The sequence below is a fragment of the Macaca thibetana genome, chromosome 8, assembly GCF_024542745.1.
Source record: "Macaca thibetana thibetana isolate TM-01 chromosome 8, ASM2454274v1, whole genome shotgun sequence".
In the NCBI taxonomy this organism is placed as follows: domain Eukaryota; kingdom Metazoa; phylum Chordata; class Mammalia; order Primates; family Cercopithecidae; genus Macaca; species Macaca thibetana.
In genome coordinates this window covers 88,285,309-88,307,774 of record NC_065585.1, presented here as the reverse complement: position 1 = coordinate 88,307,774, position 22,466 = coordinate 88,285,309, and the positions used below count along the sequence as shown (strand labels likewise).

The following is a 22,466-nucleotide window of genomic DNA, read 5'->3' as shown; positions in this document are numbered from 1 at the left end:
GACAGGGTTTCACCATGTTGGCTAGGCTGGCCTCTAACTCCTGACCTCAGGTTATCTGCCCACCTTGGCCTCCCAAAGTGCTGGGATTACAGGCATGAGCCACTGCGCCCGGCCAATCTCCAGAAATTTTGAATGATTGTCTTTGCTAATTTTGACCAGCTTAATAGATGTCTCTTTGGGGAAAGCTTTCCCCTATACATTCTGTTAACACTTGACCACTTGTTTTGGAACTTTCTATTTAATTTTAAAGCTTCACTAGACTCTAAATAGTTTGATTGCCTCTAAGCCAGGCTTTCTGTTGGCCGTCTCCGTGTCCCACAAATACAGCTGATTCATGTCATTTGGATTGTGTCAGTCTCTTTTTTAATTATTGTAATAACTACGCTTGTCCTCATATTCAGTTTATACTTTCCAGTATACTCACTGACTGGCTCCCTATGTAAAAGTTCTCATATTATATTTGCATCCTAGTTTGGACTGTTCTAGATAAATTTAACCTTCATACCAAAATGTCACTCTGCAATACTTCCCCCCATATATTAATCAATTTTACCAAATATTTTATTTCTGAGGTTATTTATACCTTTGTATTCTCTTTAGGAAAAAATTATCTTCTCAATACTACAATGCTAAATATTTTCAAAGTTCTCAGTATTAATTTCTCTGTTACATTTTAATATACTGATTAGTACTTTAGGTTTAAAGTTTTACTAAATCATAAACCTCACAACTATATTATTGTCTTTAAATTGAATAAATTTATAAATATCATACATATTGAAATTTTCTTTTACTAAATTAGTCATTCTCATTGTTTCTTTTATTTCAAAACTTCAAAATCATCAGACGATGACATAGAGTGGATGATTATTATAAGAGCAAAGATTACTTTAAGAGTTAACTTACTTGCTTATACAGCCTTCAAACATTCCAGTGTTGATGAAGTGTGGGCACACGATGGTGGTTTTAACTTCAGTTTTCTTTACCATAGTTAATTCAAAAAAGAGAGATTCAGCAAAGCCAAAGGCTGCAAATTTACTTGCAGAATAATCTGAAACAAAGCGAGGAACTATTAGTAATAGAGCTTGACAATTGAAATTATCTTAAAATTTGAATTAACTCTTACATTTAAAAATTGAATCTCCCTGGGCACAGTGGCTCACGCCTGTAATCCCAGCACTATGGAAGGCCAAGGCGGGTGGATCACAAGGTCAGGAGATCGAGACCATCCTGGCTAACACGGTGAAACCCCATCTCTACTAAAAATACAAAAAATTAGCCGAGCGTGGTGGTGGGCGCCTGTAGTCCCAGCTACTCGGGAGGCTGAGGCAGGAGAATGGCGTGAACCTGGGAGGTGGAGCTTCCAGTGAGCCGAGATCACGCCACTGTACTCCAGCCTGGGCGACAGAGCCAAACTCCCTCTCAAAAAAAAAAAAAAAAAAAAAAAGGAATCTCCTTCCCCTTTCTCCGGCTTGTCCTTGGGGACAAAGCATTCCTGTCAGAGTCAATTTATGTGGGCAAACACTCCACTCCTACATCTCCACACTCCACTCTTAAGTCTCCACATGCTATATCCAACAAAAAATGGAAATCATATCAGTGTTTCCTAACCCAAGAAGACCAAAGCCAATAGGCATATTCTGTTTTTTTTTTTTTTAAGAGAATATATCTCCTTCTGGAAATAGAAGAGAATGCTGGCATTATGAATAGAGTCAGCTATTTCAGATATTTCCCCTTGGTGCAGGAAGAGCTTCTATCTCTCTTGGAAGAGTCCTAATTTCTGAGTTCTGTGACACATGGTGAAACAAAGTACTCACCTGATAGTCCATTAATACCAAATACTCCTGCTATACTTGAAATACAAACCAGGTGACCATGGTTAGCTTTAATCATGGCAGGAAGGAAGGCCTTACAAGTCTGGAAGGTATAAATGCATTTTGTTAATATTTCATTCATTACTATATTTGCTTCATAAGTATTTGATGAATTGACTAATTTAACACATATTTATTTAACACCATAATGTGTTAAATTCTGTGGCAGTAGAAAAGTGGGTACCATATAGTCATTGTTTTCAATGAGATTAGAGGTTATTATGTACTAATCTATATTATTTGATTTCTTTTTCTTTTGAGGTAAACTGTACTAATTGAATCAAATGAACATTTTATATTTGTGGTTGGCTAAAAGTCTTAAAACCTAGTTTTCTGGTCAGCTGAACTTTTCCATGTAGTTTTTAGCAATTCATATTAAAATTTAATTGCATTTACCTTCCTGGCTTTACCCTAAACAAGATTTGCCCTTGCCCTGATGGTTTGGCAGAATGGGAGGAATTGTTTAAGGAAAAGTGAATTTCAGTGCAAGCTAAACACACCCAGGTGAGTAAAGCACTACCACATCTTAGATCTATTCTTATTTCAGCACTCCTTTTCTCATTCACTGTGTAAATCCACGTTTCTGATATCATTATCTCACTGGTTGTGTTATTCTACTGGTTCTCTCATCAGTGATTTCAACCTAACCTTTACAATGCTCATGATCTGTTTCTATGAGATTGCAATGTTAACATTGTCAGAATTTGGTATTTATAGTTTTGAAGAGTGCCAAGATGTGCTCACCTACAAGGGACCAGTAGAACAGAGAGCAGACACTGGATCAAAGAGTGACACATTTGTTTTTGAGATATTCTTTATCTCAGTAATTTTGTCCTAGAGCTGCTGAACTAATTGACAAGTTTCTGCTTAGATGTGAACAATTGGCCTCTTATGACATTTCCTATCCAAGTGAGGTGGCAATTTATACATCTCTGTCTTATAGTTGTAACATTTTTGTCTTTCAAAAATTAAATTCTTGTTGCATCAGTCATGACTGAAGACTAGTTAGAAATGACAAGAGCTGGTTATTGTCTTTCAACACAAAGGTGTGAAAGATCTGGCCAGAGGCCCAGAGAACATCTCAGTGACTGTCTGGTAGACCCAGTTAGGTTTAAGGACAGGAAGCCTAGGTATAGAGGCCCAGCAGTGGCAGCACTATTGATATCTAAAAGTTTCTGAAACTTTCAAGAAAATGAAACTGAGAAATGGAGTTGAAGGTGAGTGTCAGTGCTACCTTTATAAGAAATCCCATGGCTGGGGACAGTGAAACTCCCCAGAGTAAGGGAGAGAAAGCAGTAGCCTACAATAGTTTATGATACAACTGAACACTGGTGAAATTTAAAAAAAAAATGATGAGGGTGGGAAGTCACCTGTTCACAGGGATGTAGCCACTTTTAGGAGTTTTGGTTTTTGAGACAGAGTCTCTCTCTGTCACCCAGGCTGAAGTGCAGTGGTGTGATCTCAGCTCACTGCAACCTCTGCCTCCCAGGTTCAAACCATTCTCATGACCCAGCCTTCCCAGTAGCTGGGATTACAGGCACGCACCACCATGCCTGGCTTGTTTTTGTATTTTTTGCAGAAATGGGGTTTCGCCATGTTGGTCAGGCTGGTCTTGAACTCTTGGGCTCAAGTGATCCACTCGCCTCAGCATCCCAAAGTGCGGGGATTACAGGCATGAGCCACGGTACCTGGCCTAGGAATTCAGTTTTGTTTGCATTTCTCTATCAACTTTTTTTTCTGCAAATGTTTCTGTATGTGTATTTACTTTTGGCTGTGGCTGAATTTGCGGCTAGCTTCTTGTGTGTTCAGTTGAGAAAAGTTCTCCCCCCTAGAGGGGAAAGTAGTAGGTAATGACAAAGGTCTGTTTGAATTTGCAGCCCTATGTACCAGTGGGGCACTTTTTTTAGAACATTCTAGAAGATGAATTGCTCATAGGGACCCATAACTAGTGCTCACTACATGTATATCTATTATTAAAGGAAAGAAAAAGGAGCAAAGTAAGTGTTGAGTCAGCAATTAGTTGCCAAAAATGTATTTTACTTTTTGTAAAATGTTTTTAGTGCCTGAGAAATTAGTAGAAAATTACATATGGATCCAGATTTGTACATTACTCCTAATCAAAGTAAACCTGTGAACAAATCAGATTTGTTTGACAAACAGCTATATGCTGTTTATCAGGATTTTGTTTGATAAACAGCTATATCCTGTTAATTAGGATTTCCTGATTTTATCACATGTGGGATATAATGAAAACAAACATCAGATTTGCTGGATTTCATTTTAATGCATTTATGTAAGACTTTTTTTTTTTCATGGAAAAGCCAAATTAATACCCTTTCTAAATTTTTCAACGCTGGTTTATGGGTCAGACAGATTATCTTTGTTTCCACAAAACATTTCTGGTTATAAAGAATACAGATATGCATACAGTTAAATTGAGCTACAATGAATGATGACTTTACTGTCAAATAAAGATTGATGTTTTTGAACTTTAGTGTTGCAAGTTGCTTTTTCTTAGTTACTGCACTTGCATTGCCTTTTATAAGTTTTCAATGTTGTCCCTTTGACAAGCTTTTAATATCAACAGTGATTGTATTGCTCTGTAGTGTAACTTAAATGGCTTGAATATTTTAGGATAATATTAAGTTGTATAAATTTATGAGAAATTTTTGGTTACCAATGCAATTAAAAAAATTAAAATTCACAGAGAAAGGGTATTGAGTCACTCAGCACCACTTTGACTTGTTTTTTTTGGTAAAGTTTCAATTGAGATAGTAAATTCAATGTAATATACACCTTAACTTTTAATATGATAAAGTTGTTTATGTTTTAAAGTGATCATTGAAAGCTAAAAATGATATAGGTACATAGTGATACAGTTTTTGTGTGTGTTTAAGCTCATACACACATATAAGAGCATATTAAAATTAATGAACAAAAGAAACAAATATGATAAAGATGATGGACCTGGTAGCTTAAAATCTCTTGGAATATTCCAGTCTGTTATAAACAAGAGGTATTGGAAACTTATTTTTGACCTTTGTGTAGTCTGCCCAGAGAGCACGGATTCTTATCTTGTCAAAATACTCTTACTCTGAGCACTTGAGCCCTAATTAACTTTTTGTTAAATCAAATAGCCAAAAATTTGCCGCATCTGAAAGATCTAAAATCCCTTAATAATTGTACTGTGATGTGCTGTTAGGTATATTTAAAAATCAAAACAAAACTATTGTCACTCTGGCTCTTAAGGCAGCCAATTATAGCTATTCCATAGTTTTTGTTTAGAAAAATAAATCTATAGAGGTGTTTTTGCATTCAGAGTCATCTTTGGTACTTCTTAGGTGACCAAATCACCCATTGTCTGTTCCCTTGGCCTGATTTCATAACACAGCAATTAGCAGCAGGGTCGCTAGAGAAAATGAGGTATATTGGGTATGCTCCACATTTCCTAATTAGCTGAACCCTATTTAGGACCTGCCCTGAGAAAATGTGGGGAAAAATTGTCAACTCCAAAAGGAAACTCAACCTTTTCTTGGATGAATTTATTAATACAAATATATTTACCCAGAGACTGCACACTTGCCAGGACAGTTAGAAAGACCCTGAGGATTTGTCAGTGCTCTTGCTATAATAAGTAACCAAATTCTTATAAAATAATTATGTCTTATATCCCAATAGCAGCTTCTGTTTTCTTAATTTGGTATTTTTGGTTATTGAAATGAATTAACTAGAGCCATTCAGTTTTGTCATCAGTAGGTAATTTCTAGTCTTCCTCTTCTTTCCTGGAGGCTTCTAGTACTACAAACTGGAAACTGTGCCTGTTAAGACAGCCCAGAAGGACACACTCAGAGTTGCAGTGTGGCCTGGACAGTGCCAAGGATTGACTCATTGGAATGGGCTTCCCAGTGTAGGCTGACATTGCCACAGTGAGGAGGCCCCTGCAAGGTCACGTCTGGGGCTGAGCCAGGTCCATAGAACCTGTTTAGTCCAGGAGCAGATGACTATGTGAAAGCAGGCCCTGACCAGCATCAGGCAGAACAGAATTAATGGTATATGTCTGGGTCACAGCATCAGTGAGGGAAATTTCATGTGGTCAAAGTTCTATTTTCTGATGGGCATGTGAGCAAGCCCCTTTTCTTTCTTGATGTGTTTCCAGTTCTCTCTTCAGGAAGCTAATGCAAAGTGGAACTCAACTTTTTGAATGCTATCTTAATTCAGGGAAAAATATCTTATGGGGATCTTGGTTTAGATTATAAACTAAGTGAAGATTCAAAGGAATGTAAGGATGATAATAATTTTAGTACTTGAAATTCAGACAAATGTTTTCACAATAGGTTAAGCTTAGAAAAATGTGTGGAATGAAATTTAACTTATTCTAATCATTGTACACTCACATGCAATCAAGCTAATTTTACAGATAATATGAAAGCTATTAATTGCCCTAGTGCACAAACCTACTGAAGGCAGTTGGGTACATTCTATTGCAATGACTTACTGAGATCCTTCATCTTTCATGGTGATTTGCCTATTTGTACCTGTTCAGTAAGACCCAGGCCTTCTTTTTCCAGGATATAATGAATAGCTTGATAATGCAACCAGAGCACAGGTGTGCCCCATTTAAGAATAAGTTTAATTTAATCATGTATGACAAGCCTATTCTTCAGGGATGATGGTTGCTGTTCATATATTGAACCAGCTGTCTCCTCAGGAAATTGAACTGATACCTGCTTTATGGGTCATAGGTCCCCTGCCAGCCTTACAGGTAGTAAGGGAGGTCACTTCTTGGCAAACCAGTAGCCTTGGCAGGTTTGAGAGACCTCAAGATAAAAAAGCAAATCTCTTACTAGAAGAACTGCAGTACAATTTCTCCCCAGAAGTACTGCAGGCAGCACCCGGTGGAGACATATTTCTTGGGTTTGGTTTCACAGCCTTGAAATAGATAAGCTAGCAAGAGCCGTAGAACAAAATTTTAAAAAGTTCTTTAATTCTTGAGATGAATCAAGAGTCTTTCCATCATCTTCAGATGGAAGTTGACTTCCTAGTTTCAGTGGTTGCTCAGTATCATCTGTCTCTAGGCTTGCTGACACACAACCGGAAGGCTTATGTGTGTTTATGAATAGCTCTGAGCACCTGTAGAGCTGATTCAAGGCAAACAACAGAGCACACACACAACATAAAGATACAAGTTCAGAGGCTACATGAAGCCTGAAGAATGAGAAAGGGCTACTACGTGAGTCAGGAGAAAGAATATTCCTGCTGGAGAGAGAACAGCTTTGTACAAAAACCCTCAGATGAGAAAGAGCTTGATGTTCTCTGGAGTTTAATCAGGAAACTTGGCATGTAGAAAGTTAGCAGAAAGTAGAGAGAATGAGAGGTGAGGGACAGATAAGGGAGGCCATGACAGGCAACTGTATGTTATTCTAAGTGCATTTGGAAGTCTCAATATTTTTCAGCTGTGGAGTGAGATGATTATTTGATTAACCTGTTGAAAAGATCACCTTGCTCCCAGATAAAAATGGGTTAGAAGGCAAAAGTGTTGAGGGTGGAAGGCCCTGAGGAGAGCTGTTGGTGAGAGATGAGGATGGTTTGATCTAGGGGCTGGCGGCAGAAGGGAGAGACATGCACTTGGGCATGTCGTGCAGGGACAGCCAAGGATGTGGGGTGAGGGAAGGGGAGGAATCAGGATGATTTCTAGATTTGTGATGTGATTGGAATGAATGCACCCTAGCTCCATTTAGTAAGATGACATTTCCCCTTTCTGAAGGAAATGTTTGGGGTAGGGTAGTACAGGGAAGGAAATCAATGGTTTTCACAAATGTTTCTGGGAAGTATATCATATGGCAAGCACTGTGGTAAGTGCTCAAGGAATATTGGTTAAAATAGGTTAGTGGGGGTTCCCATTAGCTTTTCGGTGACCAAGGAAGAAGACCAAGGATATAGTTCTGAGTTCCATGGAGAGTGGTATAAAAGAGTAGCATGGAAAGAGGGAGGAATCAGGTGACACGTAAAGAAAGCCCATTCCAGGGTCCTATTTTCGGAGACACAGAGGACGGGGGCCATACCTGTCCCCACTTCCCCATGTCTCCCAAGACCCTGGTTTCAGCACCTGTTCCTCCCACAGGCCCCATTTGCCACTGATCCCTGTTCATCCCCTGGCAGCATCAAGTATGAACCCTCTTAGTGGAAACATCTCTGGTAACTCCTCTCTCCTTTAGCCTCTACCCACTTTCTAGAGTTGCACTGACCAAGGAAGTAGCCTCTAGGCATGTGTGGCTATTTAAATATGCATTTAAGGCTGGGTGTGGTGGCTCACAGCTGTAATCCCAGCACTTAGGGAGGCCAAGGCAGGCAGATCACCTGAGGTCAGGAGTTCGAGACCAGCCTGGTCAACATGGTGAAACCCCATCTCTTCTAAAAATACAAAAATTAGCTGGACGATGGTGGGCACCTGTAGTCCTAGCTACTCAGGAGGCTGAGGCAGGAGAATCACTTGAACCCATGAGATAGAAGTTGCAGTGAGCTGAGATTGTGCCACTGCACTCCAGCCTGGGCAAAAGAGCGAGACTCTGTCTCAATAAATAAATAAACATGTATTTAAATAGATTATATGATACAAAGTTAAAAGTTTAGTGCCTCAATCCCATTAACCACATTTCCAGTGCTCAGTAGCCACAGATGACTAGAGGCTGTCATATTAGGAAGCACAGATGACGGGCATGTCCCCCATCAAAGACAGCCCTACTGGGCAACTTTGTGTAAACCACTCCAGGCCTCAGGAAAGACACTCCTGAGTCATGAATTCATTCATTCTCTTTCTGTAATTTTTCCCTCCTCCACACTTCTTCCTTCTGTAAGCATGGGCCACCATTTACCAGTTGCCTGACCTTGGGGAATTCATTTAAATACTTTGGGCCTCAGTTTCCCTATTTGTAAAGTGAGAATGAAAAAGGCATCATGGCTGCAAGTACTCAATAAATGGTGGTGATTGTGATCCATCCCAATCTTAATTCCTGTATTAGAATGCCCAGTCCTGCATGCCCATAAACCACCACACTAAAAATAGCCCCTGTCTTTGCACAAGCTCCTTTTGCACTCATGGCCAAATTAAATCTCTCTTGTATAATTGCTGTCACTCTTAGTTTGTATTTGGGTGGGAAGATTTCTGAACAGCCTAATAAGTCTTGAGAACGAACTGCAGAGGGTAGAGGGAAGGAAATTACTCTGATAATTTGGAATAAAACAAGATCAGGAAAAGCACAGCAGATAAACCCTGCAAGGATTGAGACCCCACATCTTTCAATGGAAAATCCCCAAATGGTATGTTTATAGAGAAATGCACGAACAAGTGTTTATAGGACTGCATGGAATTTTCGTACTCACCAACGAAAGAAAATGGTAAAGAAAGAGATTTACCCAGAAATGAGAGATGGCGTTTACAAGAAAGGATTTTTCCACCATGTGATCTGGAATATCGAGTAAGAACTTTCCTGTGACTATACCAGCGTTGTTAATGAGGATGGTCACGTCACCAACTTCTTTCCTGACCTGGCCAGAGGGAGGCAAGCATTAGTTCAACTGAGGCGTTGCATTTTCACATTTATTTTCCCAAGTTGCAATTTTTTTTTTTCTCATTTTTTTCATGTAGTTTCTCTGAAGCTAGATATTTTTATCTTGCATGTAGAAATTCCTCAGCTTTAAAGTAACTTTATGACAAATTATCTTAAAAAAAGAACCAGATTTAGCCAGATTCTGGATATTTTGTGTGAAGACGGCCTGCAGCATATTTTCCTCACCTCCCATTTCTGTTACACGACTGCCGGTTCCTGGGTCACTAATGGCAGTGGAGTCTGAGTGACACTGCCTCCCTGCATGTCTCAGGACGGTTCCCTTCAGATGGCCTACAGGTTTTTTTGTAGTACGTCAGCGGGTGTCTGATGCCTGCTTCTGTGGGCATCATCTTCCCTACTCCTCTCTGAGGAGGAAGGCAAGACATATCTCATTCCCTCAAGCCAGATCAGTTTTCGGCATGAACACATCCTAAACATGGATGCCTTTCATCGGCTGCCGATGGACTTCCATGTTTCTGTGCTCTTCTATCCAACAGACCCTGTCGAATCGAATTACTCTCTGTGACTGATGTTGCCTTGAGTCCCTCAGCTGTGCCGCTCTTACGCCTCTTAAGTCCTCATTCATTTTCCTTCACTCTTCCCTCCTAAGTTGCCCACCTCATCTGCCTGCATAAACCCCAGTATACCACAAGCGCTGCTCAGAGAAGAGTATGCTTCAGGAAACACCTGAGGGACTGGTTTCCTCTCTTCACCTTTTTGACTCACATTATTATGACTTTGTAGGTGACATTGAGAAAGCTGACCCAATGGCAAACCATGAAGTATGTTTAAACAGCAATTAAGACTTTCCTCCCCTGAACTGGATCTCTCAGCTTATACAACCATCTGTTTCTTTGTTTCTAAACAAGGAGCACCGCCTGCCCTGACTTTGTTTTCTAATTCCTGGTTCATGCACTGCTAGCTGAGCCTGCCAGATAACACGATTTGGAGAATAAGGTAAATATTGCTGCTGATGTAGTAGATTGGAATGAGCTAGGAAAGGAATAGTTAATACTGCTGAGCTGATGCTGGGCTGAGGAATTAGACTCCTCTGTTAGGGAGAGAGGCAGGGCAGAGGCAAACATCCACAGGAGACTAACTTTTAAAGAAAGGCATCCCATTGGTTTGGTGAAGCAATCAGTGTGAGCAAGTGCTCATCAAGACCAATGAGGTGGAAACAGAGACCCAAGAAAGAGGTGGAATCTTCAGCTTAATATGTTCCTGAACACTTAAGAAAAGCCCAGTGGCTGCTGTCTGCAGTTTAAGAAGCCCTGAGCCTTAGGGACAACAGGGCCAAGATAAATTTTATCTAGATCATGGGATTTAATTTTCACTGTAACTCCAAGAGGCAGTCTAGGGAGCCATCATTATCCTAGTATACAGATGGGGAAACAGGCTCTGAGAAATTAAGATCTTGCCAAAAGACCCATAGCTTTTGAGAAGAGCAACAGTGATTCATACCCAATTTAAATTCACACAAAAAGCTGTTTTCCCCCAAATTTACTGCTCTTTCTAGTCAAAATGATTATTGCTGTAACAGGCAAGTCTCATGTGTGTGCACATGCACACATACGCACACGTACAAATAAATATTAATGATTGATTGGATCTGGACATTTGAAAATAAATTGTGAACCTGCTTATTTTAACAAAAGCAATTTATTAATATATTGGTTTTCTATGTTGGAGATGAGAATGTTACCTCAATCTAATTTTGGAAAGTTAATGACTATGCACTTTCAGAATGCTGTTATTGCCATTCACCTTTCCACAAATTTCAAGGAATCCGGTAAAGCCTGTGGTTTGTTGAAAGTCTTGAAGTACAACCCTAGTATTTAGGTTTCTTGGAAGTTGCTACATAATTGAAATTATACAAAAAAAGCATATAAAGTAGTTGGCTGAGAAAAATTCTATTTATAGGAGTGCAGAAAAGAACATTTTAATGTGAAAGGATAATTTTAGGTTAAAGTTTTTAGTCTGGTTTCTACTAAGTAGCAAGAAAATGTTGACCAAGAAGGAAAGATTTGTTAGGGGTTGGCAATGGGGCAAAAGGGCAGGAGATTACAATACTTTTGATCAAAGAAAGAGGATTATGAGGGGGTCTTTCCATTATGCACATATTGTTGATGTCCCTTTGGGGATGCAGCATGGGGTCTGTCCTAGGTGATGGGGTCCCTCACTTGTCTGCTCTAAGGCCTGGGTAAGTTCCTTAAGCTCTCTCTGCCTCTGCTCCATCACTAGTAAAATGGAGAAAATGATAGTACCTGCTTCCTTGTGAAGATTATATGGGATGATACTTTGGAAGAAAAAACTTTCTCCAGGGTCCTGATCTGGCTAGTTAGTGGTACTGGGACTGGAGCTCTGTTAGACTGCTTCCCAAGCTCATCCCGGATATATTCGTCTACGAACTTTTCCAGCCACGTGTCTTTCCCTTTACAAATGAGGACTAACTTTGATTCCACTTGCTTTGTACTAAAATATGCCTAAAGATCTACAATACAATACTTGCATTAGCTCATGATGAATTATAAAGAAAAAATCCTGTGGGACCACCAAATAAAGAAGAAGGCAATAGAAAATGATGGATACGGGTGAAGAGGGTGCTTCAGAAGGTTGAGTGTCACAGAGTAGGATTCAATCAATGTTTTTTGAATGGATCAATAAGTGAATTTCATATGTAGAGCTTAGATTGATTGCCGAAGGGATGGAAAATCCCTTGGATATTCTGTTATCAAAGTGTTTGCACCCCTTTGGGCCATAGCATAGTGGATAAGAGAACACACTTTGGCTTCAACCTGCCTGGGTTTTGGCTAATCATTAGTTTTATGATCTTGGGCAAATTACATATTCATTTTGTTCCTCAGTTTTCTCATTTGTTAGTGGGGATGACGATAATGATGTATACCTAAGAAGGTGGTATTGTGTTGATTAAATGGGTGGTGATGTGTGTAATGTGCTTAGAATAGTAACTATTTGTGATATAGTGGGCTTTTGTTTTTTTTCTGGTGTGTCTTGACCAATTTGAGGCAATGGCTAGAGGCCGATCAGTTCCCCTTCCTGAGCAACCAGTTAAGTCCACATATCCAAACAGTTCCCTTATTGAGTCCTCACACTCTAGGCTGCTCTATGCCCACCCTAGTCACACCAGGGCCAGGTACCAGACAACCAGGGGCAGCCTCTATGCCCTAGAGCCCCCTGAAGTTATTACAATTAACCAGGGCTGAACATGCTTACCCTGCCTTGCCCATTCCTTTCTGAGGAAAACACATAAAGGCCCCCACCACTGGCCCAAACTCCCTGCTTCATGAGTGACCCCAGTGCTCCCCTTCATGGTCCTGCAGGCTGTGCTGTGTTCGCCCCCAGGGATAGTGAGCAAAACAAAATGGAAATGCTCGATTCTGTTTCTTTCTCTCCATCTGCATCCAGCCTCACCACACCGTACTTGAGGTAACATGGCCGAAATGCTACTCAAAAGCTGACCCATTGTTGTTAGGGTACCTGCTAGCTACATAGCAGATGGTAGCTGCAATTTAGAGTATTTGTCAATATTTAATGTGGAGTTAGAACAAATATCAACAGGCTAAGTCTAAGAGGAAATTTGGTCTAAAATATGCTAAATGCATATTTATATTTTTTTGTTTTGTTTTTACTGTATATTTCATATATAGCCTCAGTACATGATGATAATGGATATGATGCATTAGAATCACAAACCATCGGCCTGGTGTGCTGGTGCACGCCTGTAATCCCAGCACTTTGGGAAGTCAAGGTGAGCGGATCACTTGAGCTCAGGAGTTCAAGACCAGCCTGGCCAACATGGTGAAAACCAGTCTCTACTAAAAACAGTATATAAAAATTAGCTGGGCATGGTGGTGGGGGCCTGTAATCCCAGCTACCGAGGCAGGAGAATTGTGTGAACTGGGGAGATGGAGGCTTCAGCGAGCTGAGATGGGCACCACTGCACTCCAACCTGGGCAATAGAGCAAGACTATGTCTCAAAAACAAACAACAAAAAAAAGAGGAATCACAAATCACAAAACATAGAAAGTTAAGTTAAAGCTGGATATCATCTTAAAGATCATTTGGTTCAATCCTTTCGTTTTACAGTTGAAGAAACAGGGACCTAGAAAGGGCCAGTAACTTGTTAAACATTGTACAACCAATAAGCTGCAAAGCCAGGAGGAGGCCTCTTTTCCACCACCTCCGGCCGGTGAATGAGACCCCCGAAAACGCAGCTGGGCAGCTCTGGGCTCAGTCTTCTCAGATTCCCACTTGCCTTGTTTACACTGTTCTCCCTTTTGGAGGTTACACAGTCTGATTTCTGACATGCAGAGTCAAGCAGGAAACACATAGAGAGCTCGAGGGAAATTTATGGCAAACGTCTATCTGTAAAAGTGCATATGAGATGCAGTATTTTCCTTGGGAATAGAAGCAGAGAACACCAGTCAGCTTACCTGATCAGCAACTCTGTAGACCTCTTGTCTGTTGCTACAGTCACACGTATAGGGAAACACTTTCTCACCCCCGTTTTCTTTGGCCAGTCTACACGTTTCCGTGTTGCCTTCTTGATTAATATCCCATAGAACTAAAATGGCTCCAAGTCTGGCAAAACGTATGGCCAATTGCCTCCCAAGTCCACTTCCAGCTCCTGTTATAAGTACAATCTCTCCAGCAACATTCTTTTTCGTCTTGGGAATTATCTTGTAAACCAAAGATTCCAAAAAGTAATATAGAAATTTTCCCAAAACTACGGAGATATCTACAATCACATCCATGTTGATTGACTGCAGAAAGGAATGTCCGAATAAGGAAAAAGGTAACTGATAAATCCATGATACTCCGGCAACAATTACAGTACACAGAGAGCATTTTGCACAAGGAAATTTACCTTTGAGATTTACCTTTCATTCTTCAAAACATACAAATTAACAACAACTGACACAATTGTCAAATTTAAAATTTATATAAATAATGATTATGGAAATATTTTTTGTTAACAAGTACCTTTCCCTACAGGGCACTTTCTTACACTAATCTCATTTAACCCATAGGTAGGTCGGTAGGTCACAGATTACTAGGGCAGTTTTACAGCTAAAGACATAAAATCTTTGAGCCTTGACTTGCCCGGTATTATTTGACTAGTAAACTAAGATGTTGCAAGTACATTAAGTGCTCTCAGGGTTGCAGAACAGTTAAGTGGTGCCACTACAATCCCACAAAGGACTTGGACCCAGGGTTGTGTGACAGGGAGTCTGATTTTCAGTGGGATAGTGAAGACATTGCGAAAAATGGGCAGGGAGGATTGCATTTGAGTTTTAGCTAGAAGGCTGCCTCCAAGACAGAACAAGGAGAAAGGGTATTACAGCTGCCCCTTGTTAACTTATTGAGAATATTAACTATATTCTGAAAGGTATTATCCTTGAAAAATTTGGGGGACTTAAAGTGTTCATTCAGAGATTTCAAGCTTGCAGTCATCAAAAAGATTAAGCTATGAAAAATTCATTGTCTTCTCTAAGCTTATATAGACTTTTCTATTTCAAGCACAACCCTAGAAACATATAGTATATTACAATGATGAAACGAAGCTGTGTTTTATCACCTATTAAAAAATACAGGTATTATGGAGAAGGCACTCTCGGCCACAGGATTTTTGAGTGGAGAAGAAGAGAGAATTGAGACTTCCCTCGTCACTTTTCTGTACGAGAAAGTTTGTTTTCCAGGTAGGTGATTTATCTTGAAAGAAATTCAAGTAGCTTGCTATGAAAATCACTAAATTTCAGCAACATATTGTTATGCTTTGGGACCACTTTGAGGACAAGAGTTTTGACATTTTTTTCAATCCTGAACTAATAGACCACACCCTTAGACCACTGAAAGCTTTCAATTTTGGAATAAAAGAAAAAAGTACAAATGAGCCTTGATAGAGAGAGTGCCAACCAGAAAAGACAATTGTTCCTATGTAGGTCCTGGGGCAGTTGTGGCAACCAGGCAGTTAGAAAAAAAAAATTTGTGAAGCGTTCCCATTAGCAAACACTTAAGTGCTAAAGTGGAACCATGTGCTTATTTCATTCTCAGAATAGCCTTGTGGGGTAAATGTGAGGCTTAGATGGTGACATAACTCGCTGAGGGTTGCACCATTTGTAGGTAGCAGTGGGATTTGAGCCCAGATTCTATGATTCCAGAACTCTTATTCTTTTGACTACTACACTTGTAACTCCCCAAATGACTTCAGTTAACTGGATCTTGAATCACAAGGATCTTCTTTCATTTTTCAGGCATGTACTGATTGCTTCACGTTGAAGTATAGGCCATGAGAATGGAGGAAGTATTAGTACCATGTTCACCCACATTGTGCAGGGTGGAATGAGTAGGATTCACTCTGCAGACGTGGATTCAACTGCTGGCCCTGCCATCGACTAGTTGAGGGCTTTGGGCAAGGTTTGCCTTTGTGAGCCTTTGTGTATTTGTCTGTGAAGTGGGCATGATATTTAACTCCCAGAAATGCTATACATTTTCAAATATCAAATGTAACAAAGCATTTTATAAATTGTAAAATGCCATGCAAATATTAGCTTCTGTCACTTGCACAGGAGCCTCTTTGAGTATGGCACTGAGTTTGCAGCCAGCTGGCCATAAAGATGCCAAACATGCAGGCATGGGAAGCTTTTCTCTACTGTTTAGCGTTGTGCCTCAACTATGAAATTGCTGAGGAGGGGCATGGGAGACAAGTTTGTTGATAGGTGTAGGACCCCAGTGAGGGGCCAGGACAGGAATTCAGGCACATCTGTGTGGCACACACAAGCACGTTCCCTCCAATCTCTCTTGGCTTTCTCTCGTGTCCTTAACCACCTCTTCTCCTCAATTTGCCAAAAGCCATGCAAGCAAACAACAATTAGCAAAGAGGAATAAAGAGACATTGGAGATGATCACAGAATGACTTCATACCCCTATTTAGAAATTGCACTAAATCATGCTCAGAGAAACTCATTCTCAGCTGTAGACACTTAGAATGTTCTCCCGAGTGGCTAAATAAACTAATCTTACCTGCAGAAATACTGCACTCGGGTAGCACGGGCGTCCTCACAGGGGCTGAAGCAAACAGCACTCGTGTCAGTAGCTAGAAGCTCGCTCTTAAATAACTTTGGGTTTACTATTTTTCAACTGAAATTACTATTTCACAACTTCTGAGATCTCTCTATGTGCAAGATAAAGGCGTGTCAACCGTGAGAATTTCCCTGGGCTTCACCTGTGTTTTCATTAGTGCAATATATGGTATACGGCCTGCACTTTCAACTCCCACAGTGGCCTGTAGTAGAGGTATGTCCTGTGACATAATTTATAGGCATAACACTGCCATTATGTCAGGCTTCCCGTGGGTATCCTGAAATCTTTATTTCTACATTCAGGACACAAACACTTCCTTAGTTCTGTTAGGAAAATGTGAAACACAGTTGCAGTGTCATCTAAACAATTTGATTGTCAGGATACATATTTTCTCCCAATTTGTATTATGAAAACTTACCAATACAGAAAACTTTGGGAAATGGCACATAAATGTTCTAAGAACCCAGACTTGAACCAAGCAGTCAAGCCAAACATTTTACCTTCTTTTTTTTTTGAGATGGAGTCTCGCTCTGTCACCAGGCTGGAGTGTAGTGGCACGATCTTGGCTCACTGCAACCTCCACCACCCGGGTTCAAGCGATTCTCCTGCCTCAGCCTCCTGAGTAGTTGGGACTGTACGCACACGCCACCACACCCAGCTAATTTTCTGTATTTTTAGTAGAGACAGAGTTTCACCATGTTGGCCAGGATGGTCTCAATCTCCTGACTTCATGATCTGTCCACCTTGGCCTCCCAAAGTGCTGGGATTACAGGTGTTAGCCACTGTGCCTGACTGCTTTCTTGTTTTTTTTTTTGTTGTTGTTGTTTGTTTGTTTTTTTCAGACAGAGCTTCACTCTGTCACCAAGGCTGGAGTGCAGGGGCCCAATCTCTGCTCACTGCAACCTCCACCTCCTGGGTTCAAGTGATTCTCCTGCCTCAGCTTCCCAAGTAGCTGGGACTACAGGTGCATACCACCACACCTAGCTAATTTTTGCATTTTTATTAGAGATGAGGTTTCACCATGTTGGTCAGGCTGGTCTTGAACTCCTGACCTCAGGAGATCTGCCTGCCTCGGCCTCCCAAAGTTCTGGGATTACAGGCATGAGCCACCATGCCCGGACACCATATTTGCTTTCTATCTCCACCTCCCTATCTCTGGCAACTTATTGAAAATAAGTTGCAGATATCATATTATACTGCAAATACTCAGCCCTCATCTCCTAAGAAGGACTTATTCTATATAACTCCAATAAAATGATGAGACCTGATATAATTAACAATAATTTCATACTATCATCTAATCCATATTCAAATTTCCCCATTTGTCTCAAAGATCCAATTAAGAGTCATGCATTGCATTTGGCTGTGATATCTTTTGTCTGGAACAGCTCTGCTTCATCTTTCTAAAAAATTTATTGATTTATCTATTCACTGACTTTTTGAGGAGTCCAGGCCAAATGTCATGTAGAGTGCCCCATATTCTCTGTTTGTCTTCCTTTTCTCATGGTGTCATTTAACTGGACTTCTATTCCCTATATCTTCTTCAAACTTTAAGTTAGAATTGGAGAGTTGATTATACTCAGATTAAATATTTTTATCAAGAAAATGTCATCCATGATGTGGAACACTTTATTGCAACACATGAAAATGTCTAGTGTCAGGCTGTTCTGTTATTATGATGGTAAATTCAGTCACTAGGGGAAGGCAGCAACCACAAGCTTTATCCATTGTTCAGGCATGTTTCCCACTTTATAATTGCTAGAAGTCTGCGGAATGGTACTTGGTCACCATGTTGACTCTTGCTCCCCGTAATCTTTCACCTAATGGTTCTTTAAACTATAGTCTTTATTTTTCAGAGCAGTTTTAGGTTCACAGGAAATTGAAAGCACAGGGTTCCCATATAATCCCCACCTGCCCCAGTCCTCCCAACATCAACATCCCCCACCAGAGTGGTCCATTTGTTACAACTGATGAACCTACATTGACACATTATTATCACTCAAAGTCCATAGTTTACATTAGGGCTCACTCTTGGTGTTTTATGTTCTATGGATTTTGGGATTTTGACAAGCATGTAATGACAAATATCCATGATTACAGTATCATATAGAGTAGTTTTATTGCCCTAAAAATATTCTGTGCTCTGCCTGTTTATCCCCTTCCTCCTAACCCTGGGGAACCACAGACCTTTTTACTGTCTCCATAGTTTTGCATTTCCTAGAATGTCATATAGTTAGAATCACGTAGTACATAGCCTTTTCAGATTAGTTTCTTTCACTTAGTAATATGCATTTAAGATTCCTCTGTGTCTTTTCATGGCTTGATAGCTTATTTCTTTATGGCACAAAATAATATTACATGATCTGGATGTACCACCGTTTATTTATCCATTCACCTACTTAAAGACATCTTTGTTGCTTCTGAATATTAACAATTACAAATAAAGCTTCTATAAACATCTATGTGCAGGTTTTTGTGTCAGCATAACTTTTCATTTCCTTTGGATAAATACCAAGGAGCACAACTGCTGGATCATGTGGTAAGAGTATGTTTAGTTTAGTAAGAAGCTTCCAAACTGTCTTCCAAAGTGGCTATAACCATTTTGCTTTCCTCCAGCGATGAATAGGAGATCCTATTGCTCTGCATCTCCATCAGCATTTGGTATTGTCAGTGCTTTGAATTTTAGCCATTCTAATAAATGTGCAATGCACCTCAAGATTTTAACATCTGTTAATGACCCTTGCCTAAATCAGTGATTACACTTGGGAATGAAAATGCTGATTTTCTGGTTTAGCATTCTTTCTACATTTACTAACTGGCCTTCCTCTAAAACAGGTATCATTTTGCTGTATTTTTTTAAAAATTCTTTCTTGCAATGGAGGATTCTAAAGAAAAGAATGATTCTCACCATGTGGATTTGTCATGCTTTGTGACTCTCAGGGACTCACAGAAAGCTACATGTAGCTGACTGTTACTCCATCATTTTGTATGCCTCATAAAACCTAGCCAATGTCTTGCATATGACAAGCACTCAGTAATTATTTGTTGAATTTAATTTAATTTAATTTAAGAATGAGTCTCAAATGCTATTATGGATGTGGTCAATGAACTCTCAGTGTACTTACAAGTTCCTGGAAAACAAAAATGATATGAATCAAATATATTATGGCAGAAGAGAAGTGTTTTGAAATACTTTTAAGATTAACTTCCCATAATTACTGCTTTCCATGTCGCTCTCTTCCACTAGACAATGAATTTCTCAAGGGGAAGGACTGGACAAATTAACTTTGTATTCCTAGTACCCAGTGAGGGGCATAACTCACAATCGGTTCTTCATAAATATTTGCTGAATCCATGAAATAAAGTTGTAAGATTGGTTCATTGTTGGACTATATTTTTTCTTCTGTCATTCTAGCATGTCTTTTTAAGCCTGTGGCTTCCTTTCTCAGGTTCACCATGTGGCTGCTAGTGTTCAACAATCACATTTAAGTTCCAACCAGGAAGAAGGGGAAGGCAAAAAGCAAAAAGACCATTTTCCCCAAAGCCTGCTTCTGCTACTTCTGCTTTTAGCTTCATGACCACTGCCATCTTCAGAGGAAATTGAGAAATGTCATCTCTTAGCTGGGCATATTGCTCCTCCAATAACATTAGCATTCTGTTACTAGGTAAGCAGGGGTGGTATTCTGGCACAATCAGTTTGGGGCAAAATTTCCTATTTTTCTATTTTGAAATCCTTAGTAGATTTGTCTTCCCTCTAGTTGAATTCATCCTTCCACTTTGTCTTCTGAGGAAATAATGCTTTGATACACACATCTATATATACATATATGTACATATATATGCATACATAGACATGTACACGAATGCATATATGTATACATTTATATTATATATGCATATAGAAATGTATGTTTCTATACATATGAACATAAAGCATATATGTTTGTATTTATATCCACCATCCCTGTATGCAGTCACATATACATACACACATATACACACACATGCACACACACACACCCCTTTTTGTCATAGCTCTCTGGGAGTTCTCTGGGGTTGACTGGGATTGATGTTGAGGAGAAGGTGTGAAAGATCAGAACCAACAAGTGCAGGAGTATAGAATTAGACAGGACTGTCTTCTACAATGTCCAGGGGCAGTTTTGATTCGTACAGTACTAGGCATTCTTACTCAGGTGTTTTCTTGTTTATTCAGTAATAAACAAGTAATAAAAAAGCTTATGAATTTACACTATAAGCATGTATTCCAAATAATAATTTTGTTTTCTCTTGTAATCATTGATGTCAGGTGCCAAGTGTCTGCCCTGCAGTAGTTGGCTGACATTTGGGGAGCCAACTGTCCAGCTGCAGAGGAGACCTGAGCTTAGCTAGGCATCTGGACACTGCTGATCAGAAGAGTGAGAGCACAGGTGGATGGGTTATCTATGCGCCTTTGTCTATCTTCATACGTTTGGCAATGGGAGGTTTGTCCTCAAAACCCTGTTCCTGCCAAAACCCTTTGTATTTGCTACTGACAGTGTAATCATCAATTCATCATAGCACACCCACATCCCACACAGCCATGAGGAACACAAGACCCAGGCGAAGAAACAGCACTTTATTTCTCTAGAGCTGAATTGTCTTAGCTCTCAAGGCTCCATTTTTACTTACGGCAGATGATTAATCTTACCATTTCCAAGTTATTCCCTATGTCTTCTAGGTTAAAGCCTAGTCTTTTTTTGGATAGATAAGTCAAAATCCTACTCTCTGCCTCATTCCATTGGGTGGCATTAAGGCATTGCAGGAAGGCATAGGTCTTCTTGGTTGAGTTTCTCTGTGGCTTTTGATGTTGATGTCACACTCCTTTTCACTCTTTGTGGACTTCTACCTCACAGCGTCTCCTGCTGGGATTTCCACCCTGTTCTGCTTTCCAGGGGCCAGATCACGCATATCACTCTGCCTGCTCTGCCCATCAGCAATTTCTTTGCTATCCTTTCTGAGTTCCTGACAGCCCTTTCCCTAAAAATGTGGTGGTTGGCTAATGATGCCCTGTCCGTGTAGTGGCCCATTGCACTTGCAGATTCTGCCTTCCTTCCTTTCCTTGGCTGAGTCTTCTAGGCTGTACATTAAGAAGCTCATAAAATATTTATCTTTCAAGTCTGTATCTTCCAAAGGTTTGTTTTGCAACTTAAATCCCTGTTTTTGACCCTTTGCTCTGGTTGAGTAATTTTTTAAATCATATTTATGCTTAGTCAATACATCTCAGACACAGGACATCCCACTAGGAGCACTACATTGGGTAATGTTTCACAGGACCTTTCTGTGTAATCCCTTGAGAGTAGGTGGGTCATTTCTGGTCACCTGAGCGGGCATGCAGAGACTGATGGCTGGCTTGACTATGCCTCTCAGATTTTACTATAATCTTTCAATTGTTAACTGTGAGGTAACATTTTACATGAAGAAAAACTCAGGAGCAACACTATGAAAGCCTCATTATGCTGATCTCTGCCCTAGCCCTGGAATAGGAATGCGAAAGATTAAACATCAGAGGGAGAAACGTTCAATGAAAGGAAGAATCCAAACCCAGATGAGATTGTCTCCTGTCCAAAGAGGAGCCAGCATCCTCAGCAAATCTTTTAGTTCCAGAGAATATAGAGCTTTTGACCTAGACACAGACGCATTTCAGTGGCTGAGTTAGGGGTCTAGCAACCTTGGTGAGGGTTTGGGGTTTGCTGTAAGCAGCTAGAACTGTGCTGCTTAATAAAACAGCCAGTAGCCATCTGCTATGGTCTGAATATTCCCCAATATTTTTATACTGGAACTTAATTGCCAATGTGATAGTATTGAGGTGGAGGCTTTACGAGGTAATCAGATCATGAGGGCT

General features: G+C 40.1%; 1 protein-coding gene and 1 long non-coding RNA gene across 2 annotated transcripts in view; one reads left to right on the top strand and one right to left on the bottom strand.

The window, feature by feature from the left end:
- RPS20 (ribosomal protein S20) overlaps positions 1–22,466 on the bottom strand; it is a 549,922-nt gene that overhangs the window by 321,463 nt on the left and 205,993 nt on the right. The gene's annotated exons all lie outside the window — the stretch shown is intronic.
- On the top strand, positions 10,239–18,976 carry LOC126961742 (uncharacterized). Its single transcript, XR_007728411.1, has 3 exons — positions 10,239–10,438; positions 15,097–15,201; positions 15,757–18,976. It is a non-coding gene; the product is annotated as an uncharacterized LOC126961742 (long non-coding RNA).